Genomic DNA, 22,310 nt, shown 5'->3' with positions numbered 1-22,310 from the left:
CTCATCTTCTTTGGATATAAAGTAAGACACTACTTTAAGAAAAAAATACATATAGATATACATATACATTACAAATATCATACCCTTTTAAACATTTCTTGCTGCCTTAACTTTTTTAATCGAATTAAATAAACTTTTCAACTTACATCAATCAAACTGAGTAAAACTCAGTATAAACTTTGTATAACTAAAATATGTAGTTAAAACTTTTATTATATTAAAATAGGTCAAAGCAGCATACAACTATTTGTTATCTTCATTACATTTTTACAGTGTAGTAACAGTTTTTTCCAAATTGCAGAAAACCGGACTTTTCCAAATTGCGGAAAACCTTAAAACTGGTTATCGCCTACACCATAGTATGTCATAAATTATGTCATTTATGTTTGTCTAAGTCTTTCATGCTTAATAAAGTGCAAGCTGCCACTGAACTTTTTATGTATTTAAAAACACAGCAATACAATCTGAATGCCTCAAGGTCTATGTCGACAAATAGATGTCAGAACAGATATGATTTTCACCACATATATCTAAGCATGTATGCTTGATGTACATGAATCCATATATTCAAGTGAATCTTTACCAATACGCAGCCTTCAGCTTACTACAGACCTTTTTCTGTATCAACCCCAAGGGTAATATGATGACAAGGGTACCGAGTTAAAGTTACAGAGGAATTGATCCTCATTGCACTTAAGTCCCATCCAAAGCCTGTTGCACAGACAGAGTCACAATCCTCAAGATCCAATGACTCCACCAGACCGTTTTCCTCCTCTCCTCCATTTCCTCACAGACCCAGTAAAAAGAAATATCTGTAACCAGAGTCTTTCCTCCCAGGGCTTTGTATATATGTGTGTGTGTACTGTATGTGCCCGCCTTGACTTATAACTTAAAAAGCACCTGTGTGTGCGTGTGCGCGTTTGTGTGTCTTCCTCATAAGATTTCAACACATCACGTTTAAAGCCTCTGAATTAGATGTGGAGTTAGCAGTAAGCCAGAGTTCAGAGTCTGCAGCTCATTTACTGAGGTTTTGCTACTCGCACCGGTGTCTTGAGACATTGCAGACACTCTTAACTGTCCAATTAGCTTTGCTCTGATGTACAAGCTCCATGATGACCTCATTTTAACACAATGAGATGCTTGACTGCTTCATTTGTTCATGTTCAAGCTGGGTATTTTGTATTCTGCCCATATATTCTTTTTTTTAAAGCAAGCGTCGCCTTGTTTTGGTGTACTCAAGTAAATGAGTAAACCCCTCACAGATCTCTCTCGTTTAAGTTATTTTTTTCTATAGGATGCTTGACAATAATTTCTTTGTGCACATACATTATACTATAGTCAGCACCAAAGCCCAAACTGAAACAAATCTAACAACAAACACAGTCACAGTCCAAAAATTAGTACACCCAAATTAATATGTTGATAAAAAAATATCAAATAAAATTCTGATAAGCAGGAGAAATCGAGAGAAACATTCACTCATTTTCCTTTAGCTTGGTCTCCATTTCAGAAGTCGCCACAGCGGAATGAATCGCCAACTATTCCAGCATATGTTTTACACAGGGGATGCCCTTCCAGCCGTAATCCACTATTAGGAAACATCCATACACACTCACAAACTACGGCCAATTTAGTTTATTCAATTCACCTATAGCGCATGTCTTTGAACTGTGGGGGAAACCGGAGGACCCGAAGGAAACCCATGCAAACAAGGGATTTAACTGTTTAATAAACTATTTTGAATATAATAAAAAAAGTAAACATATTATATTGTATATAATAAATATAAAACATTTTATAATAAAACATTTATTTTCTATATTCACTGAGAAACAGATAATAATATTCATTTTTGTGCTATTTTTTTATTTACTTATTTCCAAAATCTGCATTATACAATTGCACTACACTAAGGTTCAAATTTTGAGAATATTTATAAACCCTTAATATAACCAAGACTTTTAAAAAAAAACCTTTAGCAATGATTGTAGCATGAAAAAAAAACATTCCAACAAAAAATTCAGAAAATTAGAGCAGTACAAAATTATTATGGTGTGTAGAGACTATTGTTTTGAATGACTTCAGCACATAGATCACAGCACATCACTAGTCTCTCACAGCACATCACTAGTCTCTCACAGTTCATCACTAGTCTCTTACCGACATCAGTATTAGTGTTGGGGAAAGTTTAAAGCAACATGTTTTGTACTTTTTGTCTTATTGGTTAAGTAAAACCTCTATCCATTGAGACAATCTCCTTTTCTTTTTCTCCGATGTGTTCAAAATTATGAGAATACTTCCATCAATGAAATGGCCTACCATCTTCATTTCAGTCTGTCCCCACGAAGAGCACATTCTCTCATTAACTATGTGATTCAAAGTGACTATGCTAATTTAAACTCAGCAATTTATTTTTTAACTATTAAACCAAAAAGTAACTCAAATACTATTACTTCTTTTTTTAAAAGTTATGCATTACTTATACCCCAACACTGATCATAGTCTCTCTGAAGACAACACTAGTTTCTAACAGAAAACAATCATTTGACTGATTTAGTGACATTGTAAGGATGCATTATTCTATAAATGTAATAGTTGGAAGGAACAGATTTTTTTTTTTTTTTTTTTTTGTGGTGTTGGAAAGTCTCATTCATTTGCTGTTTATGGAACAACTTACAACTGCTGGTTTGACACTGAATTAAGGAATTTACTTGACAGATTAACACTAAAAACCTTTAAGTGCTCTGAAATCTGAAAGTGTTGTTTAGTGTTCTCTTCAAAGTTCTCAAGTTTGTATACTGCACTTCAGAATATGTCAAACTCCTGAACTATGCTTGACAAACTGCTCTTTTACTCCTGTACTAACGTTATATGAGTAAGCATTGACCTCAACATTTTAGGTTGTTTTCTAATTTTAAACTCCACTGTATAATTATGAACAGTAGAATGACGTCATCCATTATATTTCTGTGTTGGTGTGTTTCTGTGCTGTTGTGTGTGAGTGTGTTAAAATGATCAAACTAGACAGGTTCTTGTGTGCTTTATGAAGGTATCGTGAAACTGTAGCACTTACAGCCTAATAAACTTTCTGCCCTAAAGCGGTACAATCTGCTACATCATTGTACTTTTCTCAATTGTACACACAATTTTTTTTACAATCTCACCATTTACCATCATCATCTGCTGACTCTTAAATGCCAGACAACACAACAAAAGTCTTTGAAAGGTGTCTGAAAATCAAGGTCTTCATGACCACTGAGGAGAAAATCTGAAAGTCTGATTGCTTTAACATCTTAGGGCCAGATTGACTAGCATCTTCTGTCAGGAAAATCCTGTATTGATATTAATTAACACAAATTAGTGATGGACAGTTATTTCTGCAGCTGACCTAAATGGCTATGCATTTGTAGATTTGAATGTTGTCTTGATACAAATTAATATTGTATGTTCTGTTGTATGCATTTGTAATGTTTTTGAGCAATCGTGATTTATAAATTCCAAGAAATTCTATTTAATTCGTTATTTTCAGATGACGTTCCTTACAAGAAACTTACAATGATGTATTAAAATACATACTAATCTGTACTAAAAATATATAAAGTTTGATGGCTGTTTGATGCTTACTTAAATGTTTTTTTAAGGGGGGATTATGAATGCAAGGAGGTTGCCTAGGGCCCTATGGACGCCTCCTTAAATAATTTATTGTGTTGATTTCTCAGTATGTTTATCTGTTCTTGTGTTCTCGTGAAACATCATCAGTTGTTGCTGAAGTATTGTGGCAATTCCAAGTTCACATCTTGCCAAGTATAGTTTAAATCCCTGAATGTGGTTTTATCAAGGCTGCATCAAGAGGTGACTTCTGCAAACCTGCAACAGACAGGTGTCATCCATTTCAAACTAACCAGTGAAAATCAACAGCGGAAGTGAAATCTCACAAAATATGAAATATATTGAGACCTTTGAGCAGCAGGCAGTGAGCAGGAGCTCTGTGCCTACCTCTCCAGCCAAGAACAGCCTTACATCAGTCAGACCTTCTCAGATCTGCTGCTTTATCTCATCTCCAACCCAAGCTCAATCTGATTATGTACCCCTATATACATTTCTGGAGAGAGCAAAATACAACCCAGGAGATACGTTTTTGCAGGTTTTGTTTTCACGAATCCACCAGAGGCTGCTGTGCACGCTTTTTCAGATCTCAATTTTTTCTTGTGAGTGCCATTCGCACCTGCTGTTCTCACGTAAATCCACCAGAGGCTGCTGTCAACTGACTGACTTACTGACTGACCAACCGACTGATAACCCCACCCTGCCCCTTCCCTAAACCCAATAGTGTTTTTTAAAAGCACAGATTGACCTGCCCATGCCCTTTCCTAAACCCAACAGCAATGTTTTAACAAGCAATCAAGAAAAAGAAAAGCCCTCGCCTGATTTTTACAACGTTGTCAGATTTTACCACATTCTTACCCTATTATATATAGTTGAAACCTGTTGTTGCGGTCAACTCCACTCTTCGTCTCAAGTCCCCCGACGTACATGTCCAGCTACCGGACAAACTGGTAACAGCGAGAAAGCCGTCCATACGTAGGTAAGCAGTCAACTGGAAGCGAGAAAAGGAACGGTGTCATACCGCCCTGTAGCGTTCGTTTTAAAGACGAAATGCAGCTATACGTATTTCTGGCTACATAATTCGCGATCTCCAGAAATGTATATAGGGCTACGTTTTTAGAATAAGCCTATGTTGCTCATCTCTCTATAGTTGTTAAAAACAGTAAATGTCTAAATGTAAAAAAAAAACTGTTTTATTTTTGTTTTATTTTAAGACAAGCATCTTGATGCTGAGTTAATCAAATATTGAAACCAAGGAGAGGGGAAAGACACAAAAGCCAAATGTCAATACAGGATGAAGACTGACTTGGGATAAACTAAAAAAATAAATGTTCATGGATCAGTGAATTAGTTCAAGACTGACCAAACTTTTTTCAATCAGGATAAAAGGATCCCACAAAGAAAACAGATACAACCAAGCGTACAACAAATCAAACTGAAGTTAGAAAAAGATATGATCAATAGCACGTGGTGTTAATAAAACATTATTAAAAATTAAAAAAGCTAGTTTTAAAGGTCCCGAGAAGGGTTTTGAAATGTGCATTTGTAATCGATATTTGATGTAATCTCAACTGAAAAAAGAAGAAAGGGTGGGGCATAGAGTAGCCCCTCCCCTTTTTAAAATGCAACCAATAGTGTTTTGTTTTTATCAGCGCTCTGCCAGTGAAAGTGGTCGAGATCAAGCGCATCAAATGAAAAGCAAACGAGAAGCATCTTGAAGGGGGCGGGGCATGTCAGACACTAGAGAGCATTTGATTGGTCAAGACTTGATGAGAAACTGAAGTATGAAGTGATGTGGAAAAAAGTTGGAACATTTGGATGGAAGTGACAAACTACAAGCCTTACATGTTCGGTTTTATATGTTTTAAACAGAAATTTTGTCACTGTTTTGAAGCACACCAACATATAGATGTTCTTAAAACTAGCAGACTGAAACAAACATCTAAATTGTTTTATTTTAATTTCATGGGACCTTTAAAGTTTAAACAACAAAGATAAAATCGGTTGATTTGATTCGTTTGAATCAACTTAAAAATGTAAGTTAAGTAGTTATTTCTACAGTGCAGTGTCCTCTGTCTCTCTGTGATGAATGGACTGCTCTCTTTTATTGTCCCTGTGTTTCATGACCCTTTTCGGATGTGGATTTGGACAATCAATGAGAGCAGGAGCCAGGGTCTTTCTCCTTGCCCTCATCCCCACAAAGGCGTGCTGAGTCCGGCCACTGTCCCGATTATCTCACACCCCTCTATCGCTAATGAGCAGACTCCCGCAGGCCGCCGCGTAATTATAATAATGACTGAACGTGCTGCGCGTGCAAAGAGAGTGGCTGAAGGAGAAAGAGGGAATGGAGATGGCGAAAGAGAAAGAGCGAGTGAGTGTGATCAATTGTTAATTTTACAAAGTCACTGAGATGTGTCAGCGGTGTCAATAAGTGAATTAATTTGTCTGTGGGGCTCTGGAGTGTAACACCGTATTGCTGCGTTCCCTCAGGATCGCGGCCGTCTAACCTCTCGTACTTATTCTCCCTTTCACACACGCTGGTTCTTATACACATAGGGACACACACACTCTCTCACTCACTTAAACCAAACCCCTAGAACAGTTAAAAAACGCTGAATTTACATATGCTCAAAAAAAAAAAAGTCACTTGAGGTTGTGTTACAGGGATGTTACTACATCTGAGGGGGTTTTAAGCACTACACTTCATTACTAGCATGGAACTTACCTTAACTGTAGAAACGTAGTTGTTTTAAAAAGTATTTGAAGGTTATAGTACACAGTGTGTAAATTATTATTTTCAAAAAATACACAATCACACGACAAAAACAAAAAGTATTATCTTAATATCATGATTATTTTGTTAATATCACTTCGGCCCATATTTACTAACAGCTTGTGTCAGAGCAAGCTGTATTTTTGCCGTCAAAACAGAACTGGCGATATTTGCTGAACACAGGCAGCTATGAAGATCACCGAAAAGGTGTGGACACTTGGAAGTAAATTTTATGGGAGGGGAGAGTATTAAAATGAATCAGGAAACATGATTTACTAATGTGTGTGATTCTCAAATCATGGTTACTTGCATAAATATTTAACGTCTTAACACTTAATATAGAGAGCACACAGTTATAAGAGAGATTTTTCCACAGGTATATATTTGGAATGCCAAATGAACACACTGTCTTAACGTATTGTTTGCCAAATATTTTATTTTTAATTTGCTTCAGGATATAAAAGACAAATTGGAACGACATAATATCGGCGTGATTTTATTCCCTTCAGACTGTGTGCAATCTGTTCTCCATGCACCTAAATTGTCAAAAACACAAACATTTGTCAAAATGTACATCTTGTGGACTATCTCACATAAATAGAGTTGGATATGGCATACTGTAAGTAAATGATAAGCAAGTGAGTAAAGTGCATGTGTGCCTTTTTTACCCTTCCATGTAAAAGGTTTATTTCATTGTCTTGTGATCACTTTAAACTTGTCTATTTTGTAGATATGCCTATTCTTTTGCCAATAAATAACTAGGCATGAATAAAATAAAACTATACTTTTATGCATAATGGTTGCTTTTATGAAATAACAATTATTTTATGAATAGGCTGATTATTTTCTTAGCACCCTCACATTTGTCTAGCACATTGCATTTATTTTCTTGAATTAATCTAAATGAAACCCTCTAAATGTCTATCTCATGTAAACTCCGGAATTAACTTGAATTGTCACATATAGTGGTATTTAATTTTTATTTTATTTTAATAATGTTTGTATTTGTTATGTAAATGGACACTGACAGCAGAAGTGCAGATCCAAATGCAGGATTTATTATGAGAATGGTCAGGCAAGCAAAGGTCAACACAGGAACAAGCAGATGTATACCAACAATCCAGAGTTGTGGTCAATAAACAGGCGAATGGTCAGTAAAGGCAGCAAGTGATGTAAACAAACAAAACAGAGCGAGGGTCAAACCACTGCAAGGCAAGCCTAAGGAAACGCGTCATAATGTTCACAGTACAGATTAACAAGACTTAGCCCAGCGGTGTGCATGTGTGTTGTGTATTTATTCCATGTAATCAGTTCATAACGAACCTACGGCTTTGTGTGTGTATAATCAATGGAACCAGAAACAGGTGCGTGTGAGCAGTGCATGACTGGATATGTAGTTCTTTAGTGTGGTGTGTGTGTGTAGTTCTCCAGCGATCCGCATGTATACCAGTGATCTGCAAAGATTAGATCGCTGGTGATTTATGACAGTATTAATAAAAACTGGGAAGTACATAAAATTCCAGAAGCAACATAAATAACTGTCAAAAAATTAAATAAACACCTTTGTAAAGTTTTAGTCTAGAGTGTCTAAAAAAATTGTAAACATCTTTTAAGTTGAATTATACATATACCATTAATATAATAAATTGGGTTCAATTTACATTTTTTACAATAACTAATTTAAGAGAAACATCAGAGACAAAGTTGATGCTAATAAAAACAAGGAACTATTGTGCAGTAATATCAGTGTCCAAAAATATTTAAACTTTTCACTATACAGCCTCGACTATAGATACAGTCAGATTTGGTTGAGATATAGTTAATATAATAACTATTTTTTATTATTGGAAAATTTGGGAGAAACACCTGATGCTTGAATAAATAAAAATCTACAACTCATCAAACACTGATCAAAAATTAAATGGAATTACTGATGCTCATACACAGACTAGCATACTGTATAACCCGAAATTCCAGTGAGTCCTATTCATTGAGACACTAGCATATTTATCATTTTGCTGCTGGCACTATTTTATGAACACAATAAGCCATTCAAGGCTGTGAATTACAGTGATTTTACCATGTTTAAAGGTGGTTTTAAACACTCCTCATCACTTATAGCCTAAGAACATCCCTTTGCTGTAATAAAATTACTGTAACACATATTCTACGAGTGGCTTATTGCCTTAATAAATCAGACATAACACCTTAAACACCTTACACTGTGCAGAGATGCACTCACTTCACTGCATGTGAGCTCTAGTTAATCACTCACAATGATGCTATCCATCATTCAGATGAACCATAAACATTGCAGACATAAACATCAGACACTGAAAGAGGTGTGAAAGCACACAGATGTGAAATTATAACTGTGTAACAGAGCCAAACACAGCTGACCTTGATTCTGCTTGTTATTGAATGGCCATTTGAGTTTCCAAACTGCCGGAATACATTCATAAAGCAGCGTAATAAATAATACAGAATAATCTGTTTAGGAGAAAACTGAGCACACTTTTTAGCACCTCTCACTTAATGTTTCACTGTAATACTGCAATGCATTGCAAGCTTCAAATGATGTTTAAAAAAACAACTGTGATATCATTTATATTTGACAAACATCGTACTGTAAAAATAAACATTTTTATTATATTATATGCATATAATTATTATTATTATATAATTATTATATTATTATTATATGCATATAAAAGGGCGAACATTTAAAAACATTCAGAAATTTAATTTTCAAATGATTTCAGAATTATAAAATGGAATGTTCTTTTTTTATGATTAAATTATTATTTTATTTTTTTCAATAATTTAACAGTACAATCAGTTTATATATTTTAACATGCTTTAACACCCACTTTCCCCTCCCCTCCCCTCCCCAATAGCAGCAGTTACAGTAATCAGATGTTTACATAAATCCAGTAGAGATAAATAATAAAGAGACACGTCAAAAAATAAAAAAGCCCACATACAGAAAAAAATAATAGTAAGAAAAAGATCTACAAATAAATGGATAAATAAAAACGCAATAATAATAATAATACATAAATAATCAGTTAAGATAATTATACTTTTACTGTGCATCTCACCACAGTGACCTTATTCATCCTTCAAAAATGTCAAATAATTTCCCTATCTTCTCTGATAAACATCCAAATTATCAGGTAATCTGTCATTTTTTCATCTACACAATAAAATCCGCTGTGTTAATTAACCTAAGAAATGCTGAAAGACACCCTCTTGTGTTGGTGAAAATGATCAGAGTTGTATTCTAAGTGGTTAACTTTGCTCTGTTAAGCTCCGCCCCTCAATCTACCCCCTGCAGAGAACTTATTTGGAGTTTCATTGTAGCCCTTATTCAAGGTCAAGTTCTGAACCATTGTATTAATTATAACACGTGCTCTTAAAAAATATGTGCTTGTATATTTTAGTAAAAAGAAATATATTAATAAATTTCAAGATTCTTTATTTCAGAATCTCTCTTTTTTCAGTAAAGATCCCAGCAGGCACCGAACGTAAAATTAAAATTGGTTTAAACTTTAAACATAATTTTATCAATTTATGTGAGTAAATGTGCTAATATTATGGCATATGTTGTACTTTGATGCGTTTTGTGCAATACTGTAAAGTCAAAACATCGAATATGACAATTGAGAGATTTCATCACAGTGTGGTAATGTTAAATATGAAGCTTAAACGATGCCAATGATCTTACTTAAATCATTTTTTATGCGAGTTTCTTAATCTCATTTTTATATTCATTTAGTTTTGAACAGTGAACTCTCTGAAGAAGATGGTACATTTAGCCTCGAAGTTTTGTTTTTAAGGGCAAATCTGCAATGTTCCAGGTAGGTCAGTATTTAGTTGTTTCAACATGTATTAAGATGGTACAGAGAAAGTTGTAGTGTTAAATTAACTGTCCTTTATGACTGCCGAGCTCACTGTCGGTTAAATACTTCCTGTTACATTTCAAATAACTTACTAATTAACATTATTCTGTTAAGAAGTTACATTTAAACAGCACATTAGTGTTGTCATGATACTGTATTTTGGTATCTATCGGCCACCTTTCCCAATTCTGTAACCCATTCTTGAAATGATGGTGGACCTGCTGAATGCCATCCCCTCATAATGATTTGTCTTTTAATCATAATACATATTTTAATCTTCACACCAGACCCCAACACTAACGGGTCTCCCAGTACATATATTTTGAGACAAAACAAAAAGCAGCATCCAAAAACATCCTGAATGTAATTGTGCACTTTAACCCAGAAACCACAGGACCACGGGACATGCATAAAGTCTCCTTCTTCGCCCTCACATCTCCAGCATTCAGCAGAGTCCTTCAACCCAAGCCTGAAAAGCCTTCTCGGAGTACAATAAAAACAACATTCAACATTTTAAATTGTATCAAGCGTACTCCTAAATTTCTTGACATTACTTTACAGTTTTGGCAAATTTTCCTCAAAATGGAATGTTCTTCTAACATTCACATAACCAAGAAAGGAAAGTTTTGGGGGGAAAAGGGGGCATTTTAAAAATTGAGAACATTCAAAAGTAACATTCTCTTGATGTTTTTTTTTTAAATGATAAAGTTGGATGTTGCTCTAACATTTGAAAAACTAAGAAAATTAAGTGGGTCTTTTAAACGTTGACAGAATTTCAAAGGTAACATTCTGATAATGTTGTCCAATATATCACATTTAATGTTCACATTTAATGTCTAACATCAGTAGACATTTATCTTTGGTTGATTTTATGTTGTGTAATTATTTAAATAATTTTCAACATCACTTTAATGTCATAATGTGACGTCCATACAATCTCAAAAGCTAACATCATTACCCGTTGATCTGTGGTTGATTTTATATTAAAACTCATCTTGACTAACTAATCTAAAACTCATCTTGACGTTGAAGCCTGACCTCAAACTGACATTGGGTTCTGACGTCAACCAGATTTTCATATAAAACTAAAACTCAAAATTAGTCTGACGTTGCAGTCCAACTTCAATTTTACGCCCGGTCCCTGCTGGGATTTGTACAAAAAAATAGAGAGGAGATTTTAAAATAGAGAATCTTTATTATTTATTGATATATTTCTTTTTACTAAAATGTACATGCACATATTTTTCATGAACACGTGTTATAATAAATATAATAGTTCAGAACTTGACCTTGAGACTGCATGAATGCTATTCCAACTTTTTTGGTACTTTACAGAGACTTTTTTAGTCTTAGTCCCTTTATTAATCTGGGTGCGCCTCAGCGGAATAAACCGCAACTTATCTAACATATGTTTTACACAGCGGATTTCCGTCCAGCTGCAACCCATCACTGGGAAACACCCATCCACTCTCATTCACACACATACACTACGGACAATTTAGCTTACCCAATTGACATTAAATCAAATCAAATCACTTTTATTGTCACATCATCAGCAGCATGTGTGCTTTGCTGAGTGAAAAGCTTAGGTGCTGAATCCAGACAGTCCAAAATACAGATACAATGACAGTGCACATGTTTTTGGACTTGAGGGGGAAACCAGAGCACCTGGAGGAAACCCACGCGAATATGGGAGAACATGCAAACTCCACACAGAAATGCCAACTGACCCAGCCAAGGCTCAAACTATCGACCTTCTTGCTGTGAGGGGACATCGCTACCCACTGCGCCACCGAGCTTCCAGATTAACCTTTATGTAAAAACTAATTTGTTAAATGCACTGTAAAATGTAATAAGCTGACTTTATTTAAAAAGTAAATCCAATGTTTTTAAAGCAATTAGTTGATTAATCCAGTTGATTTAAAGTAATAAAATTAGTAAATTAACTATGCGCATAATTATACAAAATTAAGTTACTTTAAATTTGCTTTAAAGTAAAGCAACATTTTGCTTTTTACACTTAAAAAATGAAATTTTGACATTTGTTTAAACTACTTATTTAAAATGAGCTCAAAACAACACAATTATTGCTTATTTGCTGGGACAACTTAATTGTTTATGTTCAATCCACATACATTTGTAAAAACTAATAAGGTAACTTAATTGCTTCATGTTGTCCCAACACAAATCAATTGTGCAGAACCCAGCATATACAGTGTACACTGTGCTTTGTTTGAAGTGCATGTCTCCAGATATTTGATGTATTTAAACACCTTGAAATGTGAGGTATTTCAACATTTTCACCGTCTATATCTGTTTTTCAGCAGGTGTACGTCCAAGTCTAGACACGGTCTACAGACTCTTGAGCTTTGGAATCTCACAATAGGTTTGAAAGCTCATATGAGACGCACAGAAGACAAAACAGGTTTATCGATAGAGATTACTGTGCGTTCACCGAGAATCTCTACATTTGAAAAGCAACATTTCAGTTCCATTTGCTTGGGCCACAAAAGCACTTAAAGCCGCCCACAAAACTGATGCACATTTAATAGGCTTATTCTTTTCGTTCAGAGCTGTAACCTGAACACTGGATGCATTGCTTCACCTTATGCCAAAGCAACCCAATCCACTAATAGCAGTAACCTATGTTTTTGGGGCTATAATATTTTGTGTTTATTTTCTATGCGTCCTTTTTTTTACACACAATAGCTCAGGCATCTGGTGTGGTAACACCTCAACGTATTTTAATTTAAATCTGACAGCTCTCACTGACACTACTCAGATCAGTCTGAAGCCTGTGCCTATTCAACGTATCCCATGCTAAAGCCGAAGAGCTTTTTGCTTTAGCCTGTTATTTAAAGCAAATCCCATTGAAATGGGTGTCATCCATTCGGAGAGGAATAAACCAATCTAAACCGCCACTCACAGCAGAAAGCAGAAGAGCTCTGGCGCTATTTAATACCATCAGGATAGACAGTCAAAAAAATTGTAGAGCTGTATCAAAGGAAAAAGAAATAGGACAGAAGAGATAATGGATAGCAATATGAGCCTTACAAAAAAAGCACAGTACTGTTGCGCAGTGAAGATTTCAGATGATACTTTGATACAGACCATGTTATTGAATCATAACCATATTTATAGCAGAGTAGGTGCATGGTACAAGACCTATAAAGAGTCTATAAAGAATTGACATGTACAAAAATGTATTTTTATTTTGGTAATAAATTAATATGTGTGTGTTATTTAGACTAATGTGTAATGTGTTATTTAGACTAATGCCACATTTAATAAACTAGAATAAAAAAGAGACTATAAGAATTTGAATTAGTGTATTCATTGGATTGCATACTGTTATTTAACATCCCCATTGTTTAGCTGATACTGAAAAAAAAACACTTTATTTTATGTTAGCATACAAAACTCCAAATAATTTATATTATCAAAGGGCCTTTATACACTCTCAGAAATGAAGGTACAAAACCTGTCACTGGGGTAATACCTTTTTAAAGGGTACAATTTTATACCTTAAATGTGCAAACTGGTACCTTAAAAGTACAATGTTGTACCGTTAGGGTACACTTTGGTTTTTTGATAGTACTATGAGGTACACATTTGTACACTCTAAAAAACGTTGGGTTATTTATTTAACCCAATGGTTGAGTTAAAAATATTTGGTGCTTTGTTGGGTTATTTTAAACCTTTTATTGGGTTATTTATTTAATAACTCAACCAGTTGGGTTACAATTTTTGAATTTCAACAGTCAAGTGATTGAACTGACACAGAACCGCTGTATTAATATGCGTACGTGATGTTGCTCTTGCGTTATAAAGTTTATGCAAGCTCTAATGCAGTAATGTTGTTATTTTTTTAATCAGATTGCCTCTCCGTGTCGTGTTTTTTTTATATCTCTTTCACCTGGACTCTTAATTATTGATAATACAAGCGAGCCGATCTACATGCGGATAAAAACGCTTTCTCTTCCTCCGTGTTCATCTCTACAGTTGTTTTGGAGGAAATGATACACGTATTTGAGATATTCCGCCGTCAATCTCATCTTTAGGACCCAGCAGAGACATCAAACCGGAGTCGCGTCCAGTCTTGTTAAAGGTATGTTATGTTGTCTTAAAAAACACTGTCATTTCGCTTGGAAACTATATTGTAACAACTAAATGCTAATATAGACATATATATGTGCTACATTTTGTTCAGGATGTTGCTAATTTTCCCAAGAAGTACGGAATCCGAGCATTTTATTATTATTGGTTATTCGCCGCTAGAGGGCGCTGAATGGATCGCAACGTGAGAAAGTGATCATGGACAAGAGCAGAGCAGAGCAGAAGCTTGCTACATCATCTTTTATCAAAAGAGGATTCATTATCCATTTCAAGGTACTTGATTATTAACTATTGAAAGTTAAATGTTATTATTACTGTTTGTGTGTACTATATTGAAGGCCCTGAAAATTGCATTTTCCCTACATCTTACTAACCTACAGGGATGAAACCACACCATGATAATGTTAGATGCTAATGTAAATGTTTAATCAGTTATATGTGTCATACAGCAATTAAATATAAGCTTAAAACTATATATATATATATAAGAATTGTAACATCTGTTAGCCTTGTATAATAATAGTAGTAATATATGCTAATAAACAATAATACAAAGCCCTTAAACACATGTCCTTGCCCAGTTTTTCAATTCAGGTGAAATTTTAGTGATGCTGTGACCACTCAACTGATAAATGTTGTCTGTCAGCTCATGTTAATTTGTGGTTAATTTTATTTTTTGTTTGTTTGTTTGTTCATTGTAGGTTGCTCTGGACAGAGCGAGCTTTAATCCTCCTTGATAATCTTGTTGAGAAAGGTGAGAAAACAACAGCTCTGTATTTTGTAATATTTACATGATGTAAAAATGCACAGATACACACACTTAAGCAGTATCATATACTGTAAAAGTGTCTTTACATCACCATCTGTCTTAAAATCAAATTATACATTTGTAATTCTTCTGTAAATGCATTTATACTTCTCTGAACAGCACCGGTAGTGTGTAAAGACACAAATGTTTCTTTCAAACGTGTTTCTGTGCCTTATTTGAGTGTGAATTTGGTATTAGACTCTGTATCAGGCATGAGGCCACAGGTGAGTACAGATGACTGATAAAGAGTCTAAGCACAGTTCAGACATTTCAGAACTCCACTCCTGGAACATTTGACCAAATTGAGATATTACAGACATTAACCTATTTATATTAATTATTGCGTTATGACAATTTACTGACAGGTTCCAGTTATTTCAGTAGAAATCTGTGATCAAGAGTTTGACTCTTTTGCAAGTTTTTGAGCATGAGAATTAAGCACACTGATGAACATCAGTGCACAATTGATCATGTAAAATAGACCTTATTTGCCCACCAAGTTTGTAAATGTGATGCACCTTAACAACTCACATAAAAGACTAATCCTCCAGCTAAAAGTGAGCATTTTCATAGTGTTTTTTCTCTTTATCTGTTTAAGGTACCCCTGGAGATGACCACTTCCAGTTATCTTTTCTCTGTTGCTAAACTGGGTAAATACATGATTTTTGTTGTTATTTGGTCCGGCATACATGTGCACATTTAAAATTTCTGTTTTAAGGTTGGAGCAAACAACATTTGGTATATGGAGGAGTAGGTCACTAAACCATTCTTGGTGTGAAATTCCATAGCATTTTTTCCTCTGAAGTCAGTGGGGATGATCAAGTTTTTGATTTGCTTTGTCCTTTAAGTTATCATTTGTGGTCAGCAGAAAAAAAAAAATCTACAACTTGAGGGTGAGTAAATGATTAATACACCCAAAAATCGGTGAAACACCCATACAATCATTCGGCAGCATAGGCGAATCCATCATGTCCTGGAGCTGGGTCAGTTGGCATTGCTGTGTGAAGTTTGCATGTGCCTCACAGTCCAAATGCATGCATTTACATTTTTACATTTAGTCATTTAGCAGACGCTTTTATCCAAAGCGACTTACAAATGCGTGTATATAGGCATGCAGTATAGGTAAATTTAATAAACTACATTTTGGGTGTATTCATCATTTACTCACCCTCAAGTTATTGTTGTTATTATTATTTTTATTTCTGCTGACCACAAATGATAACTTTAAAGGACAAGGCAAATCAAAAACTTGATAGTCCCCACTGACTTCAACAGAAGACAAAAATGCTATAGAATTTCACTATGGACCAAGAATGGTTTAGTTACCTATATTGTTCAAAATAGCATGTTTTGTGTTCATCTGAGGAGAGATTTAGAACAAGGGGAGGGTGAAATAATGATGACACAATTTCCATTTTTGTGTAAAATATCCCTTCAATAAATCCAGTGTACTGTTTGTATGGCATGGATTTAAGTGCTGTTTTTGTTTATTTATTTTTAGATTGCTCAGGATACCCACACACCAAAGAAACTTTTTGAGGTTTGGGGAGATGCATCACTGCGGATCCTCTCGTATTGCAAAAAAAAAGAGAAGAGAGCCTTGGATCTACCAGTTCAAGCAAACATTTAATCTGGTGAGACAATCCTGCATAACAGCTCTGTTTTAATCCCAATTTGTAGAATTTCACCGTTGATATAAGGGCCATGTTTTGAGTTTAATAAATTTTTTTTTCTGTTTGATATAAAGACAGCCTTGGAGATCCCGCTTTGGAGATGGTGCTTTAACTACTCAGCCAGCTATCCTTTCTCCACTGCCATACAGATTGTGCAGCAAGATGGTTCGGCTCTCATACCAGGAGGCAAAACAAGAATTTGTTGATTTGTGACTTCTAGGTGCATTATTTATGACAATAAATGTTGGACATTATTTAATTCATGTGTGTATACTTGTATTTCGCTCAGTACTTGGAGGAGGAGTAACAGAGACAGAACCCTCTTGTCGTGCTGCTTGGGGATGAACTAAACTGCTCTCAGGCGGTGGTTATTGTGGGAGTGCCATTAAATTCATGGATTTAAATAAAGCTTTGCCAATGTAATAAAAGCAGTGTATTTTTTCATTTACATATAAAGATGACGACTACTACTACTACTATAATAATAATAATAATAATAATAATAATAATAATATTTTTTTATTATATAGTGGTTAAGCCACTTTTTGGCAAAATAACCCAACAAATTAGTTATTTTTATAACCCAAATTGTTGGGTTAACCTTATTAACCCAATGGATTGGGTTGAAATAACCCAACAGAAGGTCGGTGCCAAATTGACCCATCTATGGGTTACCTGTTGGGTTATTATTAACCCAACTTTTTTAAGTGAGTACTTTTTAGGTATTAAGTTGTACCTTTAAAGGACATGTGTGCCCCTGTAAGGTACAAAAGTGTACCTTTTTGGCTCGTTTCCACTCACTGGTACAGTACGGTACGGTTCGGGTCAGTACGGGTCACCTTTATAAGGCTTGCGTTTCCACTACCAAGGGTACCCTTTTGGTGGGCGTGGTGTGTGACAAAAAAGTTTCAGTCGACGTCATTCTCGTCAGTCGACGTCAGTGTAAACCTCTCATCTGTGTCTATAATCTTCAGCAGCACATGTAGCCTCTGTTAGACAGTCATTCCATCATTCTGAGTTCATAATAGTCCAAAAGGTGATAATAATAATAGTTAAACATGGCAGTTTGTTCACGTTTGCTGAAAAAATAACTTGCTCCTTTTTTCTGGCTTCTCCTTTGTTTTTTCGCGGGTCACTCTCGTGTTTGTCAGTTTCTGACAGGATCGGGTTTTAAAAGCACGTCAATAATCAAGCGCACGTTATTATCATCAGCTCAAGAAGTTTGTTATTTTAGATATAGACGCGCGGCGAGCGCAAGCAAGAAAGCGAAACTGCTCGTGCTTCAGACTGGTACGTAAAAACTAAGGGGCACAGGGTAAATCAAGGTTTGTTTGAGCCCGGGTCGACCATGGCTCATATATGTATATGTAAGTCTGCTGTAATCTCTCGGCTGTGTATATTAAACATGGCGGGTTTTTTGTTTTCATTCTGGCTTGTTGCGTAAGCGAATGACGTATCTCTGTAAACCAATAGCGTTCAGCTGCGCATCTAGCTCCGCCTTTTGGTACCCTTCCTTGTGTTTTGGTACCCTTTTGAAAGGGTGCTGAAAAAGTGGTATGGTACGGTACGCCTTTCGACAGTGGAAATGGCCATAAAAGCGTCCCAAACTGAACCGTACCTTACCGTACCACTCAGTGGAAACGCGCCATTTTTGAAAAGGTACCACCCAAGTGGCAGATTTTGTACCTTTATTTCTGAGAGTGTAGAGCATTCCAATGTAAAGAATGTGAGTCTATCCCTCACAGCCTTGTTCTCCTCCATATTATATTCACTATAATAAGGTTATGTCAATTATATATATTAAAAAAGGCATTTCATTGTATGTACTAGGCCTGCTGATTTATAATATGTATGGATTTGGTGATGAAGACTGGCTCAACTAATAAGTAAATGAACAGACACAAAAAATATGAGATTGGTCATTATGAGATCATTATGTAAAGGCAAAGGACAATCATTCTGTCATATTCTATAATTGACCTCTATAAATAATCACTCCATTTATACATCTAATATTACATTTGGATGAATGATTCTGTATATTCTCTGGTGAATTATTAAATAAGTTTTACTTTATCCCCTGATATTACTACACACAATTATTGAAATATGATTCTTTTTGATACTAAAACTACAACTGAAACATTAGATGCAAGTGTGTGAGGGAATGCACTTAAATAATACACATTGAATTATTTCATCATTTCAGTTTTTTTACAAATACATAATTATGCCTTAAGTGAACATAAGCAGCTCGGGAAAATAGATTGGTAGCATTACTACATTGTTATATCTTCATATAATAAACATGTTGCTGTCTGTGTCGTGAATGTAAATCAAACAACAAAATTAAAGAGTGATTCAATCATTGATTTCATTTAATTATTCGATTTCTATTTTCTTAACGTCTTGGGACCCTTGCTGTCTGTGGAGGATAAGAGAGCTCTCTGATTTCATCTGAAATATCTTTTATCTTAAATTTGTGTTCTGAAGATGAATGAAGGTCCAGAAAATGGAACAACAAGAGGATAATTGATCACAGTTTAAATTTTTTGGGTAAACTAATTTAAAGTCAAATGTTTTTATTGAATTTTGTTTTCTTAAATTTGTTGCACTTTGTTATCTGTCTTTATTTTTAATTTTAAAAAGATAATGATACCAAAGAACTTGTATGTTATAAGTTATTATGTTATAACATATTATAAGAATAATATGTTAAGTAACATTTTCAACGTAAGCTGATACTGAAAACGTAACCCTATATACATTTCTTGAGATGCAGAGAGGAGTTGACCATGACAATAGGGTTCGAGTGTGGGGGCTTTTCTTTTTCTGGATTGCTTTTTAAAACTGTCGGTTGGGTTTGGGGAAGTGGATGGGCGGATCAATCTGTGCTTTAGAAAAGACTATTTGGTTAGGTTTAGGGGAAGCAGAAGGGTGGGTCAGTTGATTGGTCAGTCATTCAGTCAGTCAGATGACAGTTGCCTCTAGTGGATTTACATGAGAACAGCGGACACGAATGACACTCGCGAGAGAAAATTGAGATCTCAAAAAGCATAAACAGTGGTCTCTGGTAGATTCGCGAAAACAAAAACTGCAAAAAACATACCTCCTGGGACGCATTTGGCGCTCTCCGGAAATATATAGCGGTACGTTTTCAGAATGAGCCTGGGTTGAATATTTTAGTAACAGTGAGTAAATATTTTATATAAAACAACTGGAGGATAAGATGCATTAAGAAAGATTTGTTTTAATCAAATTGTTACCTTCTAAATTGTAATCAAATGGAATCATGATGAGAGAAAACATCAACTCAATATTTACTTATAAGTCCATCACAATATATATAAAACAATCCACCGAACAACCCCACAAAAACACAATATTACACTGAAGAAATAAAAGATTCATTGGATTTCCTCTTTCTTTGACTGGATTTAAACAAACAAATTAAATTTAGTAATGTTCAACTTAATTTGTTTTATTAAATTCAGCCCATATAAATTGTTTGCAACCAGTTACCTTAAAACATTTTTGTAAATTCAATAAATAATTTTTTAGTGTACAGTAAAATTAATAAAGCCCACTTGTTTGATTTTCACAACAATTTCAATACATGTGGATGTAGTTAATGTATTTTTGCTACTGTCACGGATTGGTCAGGCTCTCACGATCCCCACTCACGAAGATCACCATCACCTGACTTCTAATGAGCACACAGCTGCATCACATTCACGAGCACCAGATAAAAGCACAGCACTCCAGTCGCTCATTGTCCGGGCTCGTCTCGACGAAAGCGGACAACTGAGCGACCACTCAGCGTAGTCATCCTCAGCTAAAACAAACGCTTTACTTACCTGTTCTCTTTGTATTCCTCCTAGTCTTCCTGGTCCACCCGAATCGTCCTGTCTTCCAGTCCTTCCAAGTCTGTGTCATCCTCTGTCAGCTGTATCTGGTGTGTGCTGTCCATCCTCGTGTATTCCTGTTACCCAGCCACGGAGGAAAAGACCCCAACATCATTCCTGATCCTCCTGGCTATCCTTCATGTGCTCCTTGTTGTCATTTAATAAACACCCTAACGTTTCCTTACCTCTGTCTCCTGTCCGCTTCATAACAGAAGCCCGGACCAATAACGACGACAACATGAGCACCCCCCGATCACTTTCAAGAGCTGGTGGACCAGTTGAAGCGGATTCTACAGCCACCAGCTCCACTTTCCAACGCACCACAGCACCGAGCACTTCCGCCTCCACAGTCTCTTCTTCGGCGCCCTTCCTTCCAGTCCCATGGCCCGACCAGCGCCCTACTCAGGCGGAGCGGGGGAGTGCAATGGTTTTCTGTTACAATGTTCCCTCATATTCGAAATGCAACCTTCTCTATATCCCACAGATAAGTCAAAGATCGCCTACATCGTATCACTACTCTCTGGGCCTGCACTTAAATGGGCTGAGACGATCTGGAACCAAGCCGGGCCGGTCATGAATTCCATCACTACCTTCACGGAGTATTTCAAAGAGGTGTTTGGACGTTCTGATGGGGAAGTAGCCGCTGGAGAGCAGCTGTATCATCTAAAGCAAGGTACTCTATCTACACAGGAATATGCTCTCCGGTTTCGCACTCTAGCAGCTGCAAGTGGATGGAATGAGAGATCGTTGTTGACCACGTACCGGCTCGGCTTGGAACCCACTCTCCGAATCCAGCTGGCCACATTAGATGATACTATGGGTCTGGAGAGATTCATCCAACATTCTCTCCGATGTTCCGATCGTCTCCGTTCCTATCAACAGGACACCATCACCCCCTCGTCTGCACTCCTCCAATCGCCTGAGTCAACAGCCTCCCCAGAACCAGAACCCATCATAATAGAGTCTGGAAGACTGACATCAGCGGAACGACAGAGGAGGCTGACCCGGGGTCTGTGTCTATACTGCGGTGTCAGTGGACACACCCGTATGGAGTGTCCCCCTTCGTCCCATTCGGACTTCAGTGAGTGTATTCAGTACGAATATTGAACAATGTAAACCACTTACTACCACCGTACAAATAACTACTGCCTCTATTTCTCTCCTTGTCACAGCCCTCATCGACTCCGGGTCAGCAGGGAACTTCATCTCCCAATCCCTCTGTCGTCAACTCCACCTACGTACTGAGGCGTCCTCGCATATATACCAGATACAACCGATAACCCAGTGCACTCGATCTTCGATCCGTATCCATCGACAATGCGAAGACATCCTTCTTCAAGTGGGGTTGTTACATCAAGAGAGGATTCAATTTCTGGTTCTGGAGGGTGCAAATATGGACATCATTCTAGGGCGCCCGTGGCTGGTGAAGCACGATCCCATCATCTCTTGGGGCACAGGAGAGATAAAGAAATGGGGATCTGGATGTACACCTACCTGTTTTCCAAATCTCCCTCTTCAAGGTCGGAA

The 22,310-nt window shown here is 36.2% G+C and overlaps 1 protein-coding gene and 1 long non-coding RNA gene across 2 annotated transcripts in view; one reads left to right on the top strand and one right to left on the bottom strand.

The window, feature by feature from the left end:
• tafa4b (TAFA chemokine like family member 4b) overlaps nt 1–22,310 on the bottom strand; it is a 110,814-nt gene that overhangs the window by 83,107 nt on the left and 5,397 nt on the right. The gene's annotated exons all lie outside the window — the stretch shown is intronic.
• On the top strand, nt 15,801–17,108 carry LOC130237354 (uncharacterized). Its single transcript, XR_008838537.1, has 3 exons — nt 15,801–15,855; nt 16,707–16,839; nt 16,953–17,108. It is a non-coding gene; the product is annotated as an uncharacterized LOC130237354 (long non-coding RNA).

Source organism: Danio aesculapii, chromosome 11, assembly GCF_903798145.1.
Source record: "Danio aesculapii chromosome 11, fDanAes4.1, whole genome shotgun sequence".
Taxonomy (NCBI): domain Eukaryota; kingdom Metazoa; phylum Chordata; class Actinopteri; order Cypriniformes; family Danionidae; genus Danio; species Danio aesculapii.
The sequence above is the reverse complement of the archived record's forward strand: the minus strand, read 5'-3'. Positions and strand labels throughout refer to the sequence as shown.